Below are 13,976 nucleotides of genomic sequence, written 5' to 3'. Positions count from 1 at the left end.
GCTATGGTTTTTCCAGTAGTCAGGTATGGATATGAGAGTTGGACTGTAATGAAAGCTGAGCGCCAAAGAATTGATGCTTTTGAACTGTGGTGTTGGAGAAGACTCTTGAGAGTCCCTTGGACTGCGAGGAGTTTCAACCAGTCCATCCTATAGGAGATCAGTCCCGAGTATTCATTGGAAGAACTGATGTTGAAGCTGAAACTCCAGTACTTTGGCCACCTGATGTGAAGAGCTGATCCATTGGAAAAGACCCTGTTGCTGGGAAGGACTGAAAGCAGGAGAAGGGGACGACAGAGGATGAGATGATTGGATGGCATCACCATCTCTATGGACATGAGATTGAGTAAACTCCGGGTGTTGGTGATGGACAGGGAAGCCTGGTGTGCTGTGGTCCATGGGATCACAAAGAGTCAGACATGTCTGAGCGACTGAACTGAACTGACTCCATTGTGGGAGAAAAAAGACTTCCTTTAAAAAACTGAGTAGTAATATCATATATGAGGTGATACTTAGAAAACAATTGCAATCTATATGGTTGCAGTACTAGTACAGTGAACACGTTTTGTTAGCAGCTCAGTTGTGTCTGACTCTGTGACCCCATGAACTCTTGCCCAACAGGTTTCTCAGTCCATGGAATTCTCCAGGCAAAAATACTGGAGTGGGTAGCCATTCCCTTCTTCAGGGCATCTTCCTGACCCAGGAATTGAACCTGTGTCTCCTGCGTTGCAAGCAGATTCTGTACCATCTGAGCCACCATGGAAGCCCATAGTGAACATGAATGCTCTTAATGAAAACAATTGCATTTCTTTTTGTCTTAGAAGCCAGTTTGAACCTGAGTCCACATCATTGGCTTCCAGGCTATTGATAGCTTTAATCTGTGCTTATTGCAAGGGTTCATGCAAAATTACCTGGTTCTCTTAAGATCACAAAGTTCCTGGGAAGTGTTCTGTTGACCCCAGAGTCAACTCTAGTTTCCACTGGAACCTGTGCCAGCCCATGGAGGCCTTTTGTCTTATGGGTTCAGTTGGATAATTTGATGACAGTGGTGAGGCATGGCAAGTTTGGGTGAGACAGATTGTGCCAGTGCTGGGACTCTGGCCCACCAGGTACCCAATCCAGTGCCACCTGCCTCAGAGTTTGGTTGACTTTTCCCAGAGTTGAGAACAGCCCTCCTTTTCCCCTCTGGTTATTTTCAAAGGATACTCCCTCTCTCCTGTCCATCTGTAAGAAACCTTGCATAAGCTTTTCAGTGAGTTTAGATTTTTATGCAAGTTGGAAGTCAAAGTTGGTTCATGCAGCTTTTACTTGGTAATGCAAATACCTCTGAAGAAAGAAAATTCAAAATCTTGAGACTAACATCTGGATTGAGGGTAAAGAAAAGTGCACAGGTCAAAACACAAATTAATATTTTAATAAATCATCCTGTCACACAATCAATTAATTAAAATATCACATTTGGGGGACATGGTTTGTAGTTGTTATTTTTTTAGTATCTGCTTTCAGTTCAGTTCAGTCGCTCAGTCCTGTCCAACTCTTTGTGACTCCGTGGACTGCAGCACACCAGGCTTCCCTGTGCATTACCAACTCCCGGAGCTTGCTCAAACTCATGTCTATCAAATCAGTGATGCCATCCAACCATCTCATCCTCTATCATCCTCTTCTCCTGCCTTCAATCTTTCCCAGCATCAGGGTCTTTTCCAATGAGTCAGTTCTTCACATCAGGTGGCCAAAGTATTGGAGCTTCAGCTTCAGCATCAGTCCTTCCAGTGAATATTCAGGACTGATTTCCTTTAAGGTTGACTGGTTTGATCTCCTTGCAGTCCAAGGGACTTATTGAGATATAATTGTATACCATACAATTAAACTATGTAATATGCATATATTTATTTTTAATAGTTTGAGTGAGGGTATGTTTAATTAGAAGGGATAGTTGGAAAAATTTATGGATGTTTTAAATTATAGATGTCTGAATACCTTCAAAGATTTAAGAAGTTAATTGTGCTGGCATTTGTATTGTGTAAAATTTCAATGCAATATTACTTCTGTAGGATGTAATGGGAGTATATAATAATAAAAAGAGGTTTTTTTTTTTTTTAGGTTTTTTTTTTTTAATTTTAAAATCTTTAATTCTTACATGCGTTCCCAAACATGAACCCCCCTCCCACCTCCCTCCCCTAAAAAGAGTTTTTATACTATGATGTTAACTGAAAGGGCAGGCTGCAAAATTATAGACATGACCATGTGTTGTGTGTTTAGTCACTCAGTCTTGTCTGACTCTGTGCGACTCTGTAGACTATAGCCCGCAAGGTTCCTCTGTCCGTGGGGATTCTCTAGACAAGAATACTGGAGTGGGTTGCCTTGCCCTCCCCCAGAAGATCTTCCCAAACCAGGGATCAAGCCCACATCTCCTGCATTGTAGGGGGATTCTTTACCAGCTGAGCCACCAGGGAAGCCCAAGAATACTGGAGTGGGTAGCCTATTCCTTCTCCAAGTTAACTTCCCAAACCAGAAATCAAACTGGGGTCTCCTGCATTGCAGGCAGATTATTTGCCAGCTGACCTGTCAGGGAAGCCCAGACAAGGCCATACCTATGAGAAAATATGCATAGATAAAAAGACAGAGCCAAAAAATGGGCAAATTTTGGGTGCTCAGACTTAGGTCACATATTTTATTTTCTATTTCTATAGATTAGTACATTTCTCACCTACTATGTATACTTTTGGAATGATAAAGGAAACTTTATTTATGAAACTTCTGAGTTTTCTCTCTTTTTTTGAAACACATATCATGGACTTTACTCAGTTCTAACTTGGGTTATTTGGGGAGATCGTAAATGATAACAATAACCTTTGTTTTTTGCTTTATAATTTACAGATTGTATTCAGGAATATTATCTCATTTTACTGAGCAAAGAGTTAGGCATTTCCCTGAGGAAACTGTCAAAAGTTGGAGAAGGGAAGGAAAGAAGGAGGACATTTTTAAAGGACCTCTAAGTGTAAGCAGTTGTCTCTGGTGGGAATTCCCTTCATCTGAGATGATGAAAGAGGAAGAGGTTAGGGGTGGACAGAGCACAGAATACTCACACAGGGCCACTGACCTGGGGGAAAAGGGGAACGGATAGGATTTGCAGCCATGGGATTCTTGTATATATATTTCTATGCCTTTCTATATAGTGTTAACAACTTAAGTCAGGTTAGCAGTTGTTTATAAAGAAATTATTCACAGGGGGAAAAGAGGAGTAAGGAGTAAGGAATCTCACTTCGGTGGCAGTGAGTGCATGTCAAAGGAGGAAAGAGATGAACAAATAAATGTATGCATTTGTAAATCTGTTATTTGTATGTCTGAAAATACATTAGGCAGTATGCAAGATGGGTTTAGATCAAGTCAATATCATATACATTTTAAGAGAAATGGAGTTTTATTTATTCCATTATGAGCTGACTACACTGGCAACAATAATAAAGATGAGGTGAATGAAAAAATTATTTATTGAAAGACTTGCCTTTTACATTAAGACTGTAAACACTTTGACATGATGGCTGAATATGAGAAATTTATTTTTGTTTTTCAGATTCCATATAAGCTAGGCTATGAAAATTCAGAGGGAAATGTGTCACCTGATTTACTCAGTGGCAGTATCTTAGTTTGTCAAAATTCTCTTTAAGTTGAAATAACATGGGCTGTGCTTTTTGTTCACAGGGACTAAATAACCACTGTTAACTTTATTGTAATTTCTAGTACTCTAAAATCACTTGAATTGAGGGAATATTTTTTGGTGTCAAACCCCAGGCAGATATTTGAAAGATGCCTAAATGCCATCACCTCAGTGTCATGTTACTCCGAGAAATAGTATATAGGCTGAATCATGGGCGTATAATGCACAGGAATATATAATAGCTGCCTTTAGCACAGCCAGACTTTGGAAAACTCCCAGTCTTACTGTGTTGCAAAATTTCTGGCATAAGAAATTCCATCAGTTCTTTCCAGGCTCAGTTGGAGTCCAACCTCCTGAGGAGGCCTCCACAAACACTCAGGCCTGCGGCAACCTTGTGCTCATTTGAATGCATCACCTCTATCAAGTATTTCTGTAGGTTGACAGTTGTTAACAAGCACCTCTAGTGCCCTTATCACCTTCCATTGTCTCACCTCTGATTTCAGCTGCAGTTGTGGTAGAAGGGCTCGTGCAAGCTCAGACTTACCACATTCCAACTCATCTGCTTCAAGTTTCCTTCCTCACGAAGCTTTCTCCAATACAAGGGAACTCGTGCTGTGAACAAGCCCAGCCGGAAAGTGTGAGAGAGTTATTGTTCTTGGGGGAATGCTTTCATCAATAGGATGTGGGAGCTAGTGGATAAATATTGTTACCTGCTATGGAAATTTCTGACAGAATGTGGTCCACTGGAGAAGGGAATGGCAAACCACTTCAGTATTCTAGCCTTGAGAACCCCATGAACAGCATGAAAAGGCAAAATGATAGGATACTGAAAGAGGAACTCCCCAGGTCAGTAGGTGCCCAATATGCTACTGGAGATCAGTGGAGAAATAACTCCAGAAAGAATGAAGAATGAAGGGATGGAGCCAAAGCAAAAGAAGGAAGGGATGGAGCCAAAGCAAAAACAATACCCAGTTGTGGATGTGACTGGTGATAGAAGCAAGGTCCAATGCTGTAAAAAGCAATATTGCATAGGAACCTGGAATGTTAGGTCCATGAATCAAGGCAAATTGGAAGTGGTCAAACAAGAGATGGCAAGAGTGAATGTCGACATTCTAGGAATCAGCGAACTAAAATGGACTGGAATGGGTGAATTTAACTCAGATGACCATTATGTCTACTACTGCGGGCAGGAATTCCTCAGAAGAAATGGAGTAGCCATGATGGTCAACAAAATAGTCCAAAATGCAGTACTTGGATGCAATCTCAAAAATGACAGAATGATCTCTGTTGTTTCCAAGGCAAACCATTCAATATCACAGTAATCCAAGTCTATGCCCCAACCAGTAATGCTGAAGAAACTGAAGTTGAACGGTTCTATGAAGAGCTACAAGACCTTTTAGAACTAGCACCCAAAAGAGATGTCCTTTTCATTATAGGGGACTGGAATGCAAAAGTAGGAAGTCAAGAAACACCTGGGGTAACAGGCAAATTTGGCCTTGGAATATGGAATGAAGCAGGGCAAAGGCTAATAAAGTTTTGCCAACAGAACGCACTGGTCATAGCAAACACCCTCTTCCAACAACACAAGAGAAGACTCTACACATGGACATCACCAGATGGCCAACACCAAAATCAGATTGATTATATTCTTTGCAGCCAAAGATGGAGAAGCGCTATACAGTCAGCAAAAACAAGACCAGGAGCTGACTGTGGCTCAGATCATGAACTCCTTATTGCCAAATTCAGACTAAAATTGAAGAAAGTAGGGAAAACCACTAGACCATTCAGGTATGACCTAAATCAAATCCCTTATGATTATACAGTGGAAGTGAGAAATAGATTTAAGGGACTAGATCTGATAGATAGAGTGCCTGATGAACTATGGACGGAGGTTTGTGACACTGTACAAGAGACAGGGATCAAGACCATCCCCATGGAAAAGAAATGGAAAAAAGCAAAATGGCTGACTAGGGAGGCCTTGCAAATAGCTGTGAAAAGAGAAGTGAAAAGCAAAGGAGAAAAGGAAAGATACAAGCGTCTGAATGCAGAGTTCCGAAGAATAGCAAGAAGAGATAAGAAAGCCTTCCTCAGTGATCAATACAAAGAAATAGAGGCAAACAACAGAATGGGAAAGACTAGAGATCTCTTCAAGAAAATTAGAGATACCAAGGGAACATTTCATGCAAAGATAGGCATAATAAAGGACAGAAATGGTATGGACCTAACAGAAGCAGAAGATATTAAGAAGAGGTGGCAAGAATACACAGAAAAACTGTACAAAAAGGATCTTCACGACCTAGATAATCATGATGGTGTGATCACTCACCTAGAACGAGACATCCTGGAATGTGAAGTCAAGTGGGCCTTAGAAAGCATCACTACGAACAAAGCTAGTGGAGGTGATGGAATTCCAGTTGAGCTATTTAAAATCCTGGAAGATGATGCTGTGAAAGTGCTACATTCAATATGCCAGCAAATTTGGAAAACTCAGCAGTGGCCACAGGACTGGAAAAGGTCAGTTTTCATCCCAGTCCCAAAGAAAGGCAATGCCAAAGAATGCTCAAACTACCGCACAATTACACTCATCTCACATGCTAGTAAACTAATGCTCAAAATTCTCCAAGCCAGGCTTCAGCAATACATGAACCGTGAACTTCCTGATGTTCAAGCTCGTTTTAGAAAAGGCAGAGGAACCAGAGATCAAATTGCCAACATCCTCTGGATCATGGAAAAAGCAAGAGAGTTCCAGAAAAAACATCTATTTCTGCTTTATTGACTATGCCAAAGCCTTTGACTGTGTGGATCACAATAAACTGTGGAAAATTCTGAAAGAGATGGGAATACCAGACCACCTAACCTGCCTCTTGAGAAACCTGTATGCAGGTCAGGAAGCAACAGTTAGAACTGGGCATGGAACAACAAACTGGTTCCAAATAGGAAAAGGAGTGCGTCAAGGCTGTATATTGCCACCCTGCTTATTTAACTTCTATGAAGAGTACATCATGAGAAACGCTGGGCTGAGGAAGCACACGCTGGAATCAAGATTGCCAGGAGAAATATCAATCACCTCAGATATGCAGATGACACCACCCTTATGTGAGAAAGTGAAGAGGAACTAAAAAGCCTCTTGATAAAAGTGAAAGAGGAGAGTGAAAAAGTTGCCTTAAAGCTCAACATTCAGAAAACTAAGATCATGGCATCTGGTCCCATCACTTCATGGGAAATAGATGGGGAAACAGTGGAAACAGTGTCAGACTTTATTTTGGGGGGCTCCCAAATCACTGCAGATATGATTGCAGCCATGAAATTAAAAGATGCGTACTCCTTGGAAGAAAAGTTATGACCAACCTAGACAGCATATTCTAAAGCAGAGACATTACTTTGCCAACAAAGGTCCATCTAGTCAAGGCTATGGTTTTTCCAGTGGTCATGTATGGATGTGAGAGTTGGACTGTGAAGAAAGCTGAGTGCCAAAGAATTGATGCTTTTGAACTATGGTGTTGGAGAAGACTCTTGAGAGTCCCTTGGACTGCAAGGGACCAGTCTGAAGGAGATCAGTCCTGTGTGTTCTTTGGAAGCTAAAGCTGAAACTCCAATACTTTGGCCATCTCATGCGAAGAGTTGACTCATTGGAAAAGACTCTGATGCTGGGAGGGATTGGGGGCAGGAGGAAAAGGGGATGACAGAGGATGAGATGGCTGGATAGCATTACTTACTCGATGGATGTGAGTCTGAGTGAACTCCAGGAGTTGGTGATGGACAGGGAGGCCTGGCGTGCTGCAATTCATGGGGCCGCAAAGAGTCGGACACAACTGAGTGACTGAACTGAACTGAACTGATGTACGTTTCTATTCTGTATACTTCTTAGACGAACCTAGACAGTGTATTAAAAAGCAAAGACATAATATTACCAACAAAGTGTATAGTCAAAGCTATGGTTTTTCCAGTAGTCGTGTATGGATGTGAGAGTTGTACCATAAAGAAAGCTGAGCGCTGAAGAAATGATGCCTTCGAATTGTGGTGCTGAAGAAGACTCTTGAGAGTGCCTTGGATTTAAAGGTGATCAAACCAGCCAGTCCTAAAGAAAATCAACCCTGAATATTTATTGAAAGGACTGATTCTGATGCTGAAGCTCCAATACTTTGGCTACCTGATGCGAGAGCCACCTCATTGGAAAAGACCCTGTTGCTGGGAAAGATTGAAGGCAAAAGAAGAGGGCAGCAGAGGATGAGATGGTTAGATAGCATCATGACTCAATGGACATGAATCTGAGCAAACTCTGGGAGATAGTGAAAGACAGGGAAACCTGGTGTGCTGCAGTACATGGGGTCGCAAAGAGTCAAATATGTCTTAACAACTGAACAACAACAACATATTTCTTAGAGATCCTGGCAGAAATTAGCCCTCTTTGTCCACAGCAGTGATTTCTAAATGGTACTATTATATTGACTTTTCCTCTTTTTCCCATGCATGTTTCTGACCTCCTCACTTTTGTTTCCTGGGATCACTTCCAATATAGACCGAATGACCCAAGTCCTCCCTTCCGGTTCTGCTTGGAACAACAGTTATGCAGTAGGCTTTGCTACTGTATTTTGATTACTTCAACCTTTAAAGATCTTATTGATGTAAGTCTTGCTTCCACAACTAGAGTGTAGTCTCCCAAGGACAGCAAGAGTTTGTTATACATTGTATCGTGCCTTGTACATGATAGGTTTCTATACGTAGTTCAAAATGGGTATATAGCATATTATCAATCCCTTTGAGAACTTCTGGTCACCCAATGTCCAGATTCTTGTAAAAACACTAGCTGTTCATCTGCATCAGTCTAGAGGATGGACATTTTCCATTCTTTGTGTCTAGTGAGTATCCATATCCCTTCCTCAGAAGATGGGATGCTCTCACCTTAGGCACTGAAAATAATAGCAAATCACTTTCTAAGCCTCCGTTGCTGCTAAATCATAAATTCCAACCAATCAGATTCATCTACTCTGGACTCTTGAGTCAAAGTCAGCATGTAAAGAAGCAGGAGCCACTCAGAATGCATCCTGGTAACGGGGTAGTGGCAGTTGCAGTGGCAACCACATCATGAAGCTGGTTCTTCAGCATGTTTTGGGGCACTTTGCCTTGAGGGGGAGAGCCTCTAATCCTGGTCTCCAGGCCTCTAAGTGAGTCCATGCACTACTGAATATTTTTAAAGTTCTTTTATCTGAGTAAATCACTCAACATGGCAGTTTGTGGTTTTCAATAAGACCTTTGATCTGTTCTGTTTCCATGAAGCCTTGAGGATATTTTGGGTTGCTGGTGGGAAGTGAATATCCAACTCCAGTGTAGGGTAGTTTCCAAAATCTCCTGGGTAATTTTAATACATTCCACAAAAATATATGTCATACCTAAGTCGAACACCCCAGAAACATCCTTAGTCCTCATATAACCCAACCCACATTGTGGCAAGCAATAAAAGTAGAATGAATTAGAAACTAGAAGAGTGAGGTAAGGAGAATATCTTGTAAAGCTACAGTTTACTTCCATCTGCGCCACTGAAATTGTTGCCAGATATTTCACCAACAGATGAGCTTCCCTGGTGGCTCAGTGGTAAAGAATCCACCTGCTAGTCCAGGAGACGTGGGTTCAATCCCTGAATCGAGAAGATACCCTGGAGAAGGAAATGGCAACCCACTCCTGTGTTCTTGCCTGGGAAATCTCATGGACAGAGGAACCTGACAGGCTATAGTCCATGGGGTCGCAAAAGAGTTGGACGCATTTTAGTAACTAAGCAACAATAACTTTCCACAAACATAATGCTTTGAGCAAAGACGATACAGGTGACCCTTGGACACTATGGGTTTGAACTGTGTGAGTCCACTTGTATGCTGCTTCTTTTGATAGTAAATGCTACAGTACTGCATAATCCCCTGCTGTTTGAATCTGCAAATGCAGAACCACACATCCAGAGGAACTGTAGATACAGAGAGCCAACTGTAAATTCTATGAAGATTTTGATTGTGCCGATGGTCGGTGCCCTAAACCTTCCTTTTAGGGTCAAATGTATTTCAAATTCAAAAGACAACTGACTCTTAACATGCCTACCATCTGTAAGCTAAGAATATTCACATTAGCAGATAGGATTCACTCGTATGTTGAAAACAATGATCTCTTTCATGAAAATAATAAAAGGCTTGTGAATAATAAAGGACTTGACCATTATGGACACTGTACACTTTATCAGACAATCATAAAACAAAGCAAATCCATATTTATTATAGTATTAGGTTTTTTTTAAAGCACATGGCAGCTCAGTCCCTCCAAATCCTAGCCACCCTGCTCACCAAATGCCTGGTAATATTTACAGATTTTGCAAATATATTAGCCTTAATTTTCAAATTATCAAGTAATAAGTATATATTATTATATTTTTAGAAAAAAATGTCACACTCTGCCTCATGTGATACTGAAAACTGAAATAATAAAATAGGAGAGGGTAGAACAGAGGTGACTCTGATGTCAGGATGGGGAGGAACCTTCTTAATATAAATCAATGTAGGAAAAAGATTGATTATATATTCAATATATAGCCAAAATACTGACTATAAAAAATTTTAATTTCACATACCTATCATAATAAAAATGAAAATTGTATGGAAGAAATTTCAAAATACATTAAAAATTGGTTAGTAGCCATAATATATAAAGAGCTTTTAAAAATAAAAAGTAAAAATATGTTGAACACAATTTTTAGAAAATAGGGTATATATAGATATTTAACATCAAAAGAAATAAACATGAAAACATGCACATTACTAAAAATAAAAGAAATACAAGTGAAAGTAAAAAGTATTTTCAACAACTAAATTGGCAATTTTTTTTCAAACCATTTTGTTCATTGAATATGCTTTGAAAGGCTATTCTCATGCTGGAGTACAAATTAATGCATAGTTTTTAGAAGGAAACTGGCAATAGTTTCAGAAACCCATAGAAATATTTGTATGCTTTGATTCAGTATATCCTCCCACTAATTTCTTTTAAGAAAACAATGAGATATGTACATGAGTATTTGTAAGAATGTTTATCTTAATAATTTTAATTGCAAAAAATTAAACATAATGTGTCCAAATAACTTGATAAATGTTTAATGGTTTATTCATGTGATGGAATAATAGCCAATAAAAACATGTTTTTAAAAGGGTGTTTAATGACATAGAAATATTCTTACAACATTACATTGAATAAAAAAACAAAACAACAACAAAAAAAAACATTACATTGAATGGAAAAAACAGGGTAAAAAGCTATATACATATAGTTTTTTCATAATTTTTGTTTTTAAAATATTCATGGAAAAGTACTAGAAATAACTACATGAAAATATTAACAGTTCTATCTCTGGTTAGTAATATTTTGAATACTTTTTTATGCTTTTTGTGTTCTTTAATTCTATAATTAATTATAATATTTGAAAAATAAAATCATACTAAAAGAGTAATTCTTCATTTTTTTCCCACATGAAATAACACATTTAGTAGCATGATCTGCTTTTAGTTGTGTCAAGGAAGTAGAAACAAATATTCATTTAGTCCGTCTTAAGAACTTTTGAGTTAAATGGAGCAGGTGTTAATGATACCAGTTAGGAGAGGAAGAAATTGAAGATTTGAAAGGCTAAATGATTTGTGAGTATTCAGTTAGTGCAACAGTATTTTTTCTGAGCATATAGTAATTACTGTGAATTGGATTAGGCATTTAGGCATTAGGAATAAAGGATTAAAAATTATTCCCAAGAGTGTGTCTTATAATAGGTGACATATTTTTAAAAAACTGTTATTTTCAATTAGTGGGGTAAGTGCTGACAGAGGTATGTGGTGAGAGCTACAGGGAAAATATTAGTTTGAACCACTGAAACTGCCAATATTCAACTATTTTTGACCTACAAAAAATAGCAATTTTGTATGATTCATTGCAATATACCTGAACCAGAATAATGATGATGCCTGAACTGAATCTTGGGGAGGAGAGAGGAAATTACTGGATGAAGGTGTATTCATCAGCCAGGATTGAACCAGGAGATAAAAACCAGCGAAGTAAACAGGAATGTGTTATGTAAAGAAGCAGGGGATATGATTGAGAAGGGATTGGCTTGAAAGAAGTCAAGAGAACTCTGAAGAATATAGCCAACGTAAGGACCAACCACTACCCAACCCCACAGTATGCCCGAGGCAGGGCTCCTTTGCCTCTGTACTCGAGGTCTGAGCCAGAAATGGCAGAGTAGTTGCTGTGCAGAAGTCTCTGGGATGCAGGGGGAAGTTGTTCCCAAGGAGGTGTCTCAGTGAAGGGATCCTGCTAGGAAACAGCCTGACTGGGTCCTGGGGACAGCTGCTGGCTGCTCCTTGCTGCTGAAGGCCTTCACTGAATATGCTGCCTGAGCTGCAGGAACCTGGTGTTGCAAAGCTGAAGTCACCAACACTTCAGGAGGTGGGTGCCTTGGAAATGCTGTGCGGTATAGGAGCCAGACAGTGGGGAAATTGTGAGCACTTCCGAAGCCTAAACTGGAGAAGCTGCGTGTGCCTGCCAAAGGAGCAGTTTGGACCTGGAAGAAAAAGGCCTCCATCCTGCGATGTCTCTCCACCAGCCTCTATTGATAAAGTTTAGCATTATGTCAGCTGGCAAACAAAAGCTATTTTAAAAGCCCATCTGCATTTTTGCACAGCAGGCAATGAAGAGTGAATTTGGAACCAAGGTGAGATATTTGTAACTGGCATGTTATGGAAAGAGAGTCTTCCAGCTAATAGAATAGCATAGAAGACTTGTAAAAAGGACTTCCATATCTGACAGCATGATAAACTAGATACCCAGACTGACACTCCCATTATAAAACAAACCAAAAAAACCCCTAATACGCTGGATTTGAAAATAAGAAGTTTGTGTTTTAATACATCAGTGAGATGGCAAGAAGGTATGAAATACAAAGCTGTCAAAACTAAGAGAAGGCATGAACCTGGACACTGAAAATCTCTTTGACTCTGGGGGCAATTGCCAAATCTTTTGAATTTGAATTTTACTTTTCAGATCTTGAGGAGCACAAGAGACAAAAGATTAACTCCAAGGTCCTCTCAAATTGGGGGGTCTAATTATGAGACTGTTACATTTCACTAGGATGCAGAACACTCAACGTAAAAATAAAAACTGATGGTGAATCTGTACACTTCATCAGTGTGACAGTGAAATAAACCCTCCTTACTCTCCATTTTGTAAGGGAACTTCAAGGAAAATTGTACTGTTTAAACTTTAGCACTGGTTGAAGGAGAAAAATTCTTTCCTCTGATTTCATAGCCACATGTCAACTCCTAAGGATTACAGCATATATGCTACCTGCATGGTCTGAAAACCTTTAAGGCAATTAAGTTTAAAATGATGCCGAATTAGTAGCATCCTAGGGTTTGGAGAAACTAAACACAAATCCTCACAGAAGGGTGGTACTTTCAATTCGCGCATCAAAAAAGTCCTACAGTTAAATTCCTAGATTCACCATCAAAAATCGCAAAATACCCAAGGAAGCATAGCCACGATGAGAAAGAAGTGGCAGAATCAGTAACCCACAAAAGCTTTAACTATTTGAATTATTAACATAGTTAATAATAATTCAAATTATTGAATTTGAATATTCAATAATTATTCAATGTTTGCTATGTTTAAAAAAATAATAGACTAAAAGATGACCAAGCTAATTTGAAAATCAATCACACATAACCTCTGGAGGTGAAAAAAAAATGTAATACTTGAAAAAAATCAATAGGTTGGTTTAGAAGCAGATTAGACACTGTTGAAATCACAATTAGTGAACTGGAAGATAGTACTGAAAATTAGCCAGGATGTAGTACAGAGATATAAAGAGATAGAAAATATAAAGAGACACTGAGGCAAAAATGACGGTGAAAAGATTTCACATACATCAAACTGGAATTCCATGAAGAAATGAGAGAGAATCGGGCAGAGGAAACATTAAAAGAGTTAATAGTAGCGAACTTTCCAGAGCTAATGAACTATATCTAAATATTCAAAATGTGCATTAATTCTCAAATAGGAGAAATTAAGAGAAAAAACACAACCAGCCACACTGTAGATAAATGTAGAACATCAGTGACAAGGAAACTTAAAAGATTACCAAGAAAAGACAGACTGAGAACAACCATGGAAAGCAATAGGAAGAATAATCTAAAGTGCTAAAAAGAAAATAACTCTCACACTGGAATTGTATGCCCATCAAAAATATATTTCAAAACCAAGGCAAAACTAAGGCATTTCAGACAAATAAAAATTGCAAGTTTGCAAT

The sequence above is a fragment of the Capra hircus genome, chromosome 1 (assembly GCF_001704415.2).
Source record: "Capra hircus breed San Clemente chromosome 1, ASM170441v1, whole genome shotgun sequence".
NCBI lineage: Eukaryota > Metazoa > Chordata > Mammalia > Artiodactyla > Bovidae > Capra > Capra hircus.
The sequence above is the reverse complement of the archived record's forward strand: the minus strand, read 5'-3'. Positions refer to the sequence as shown.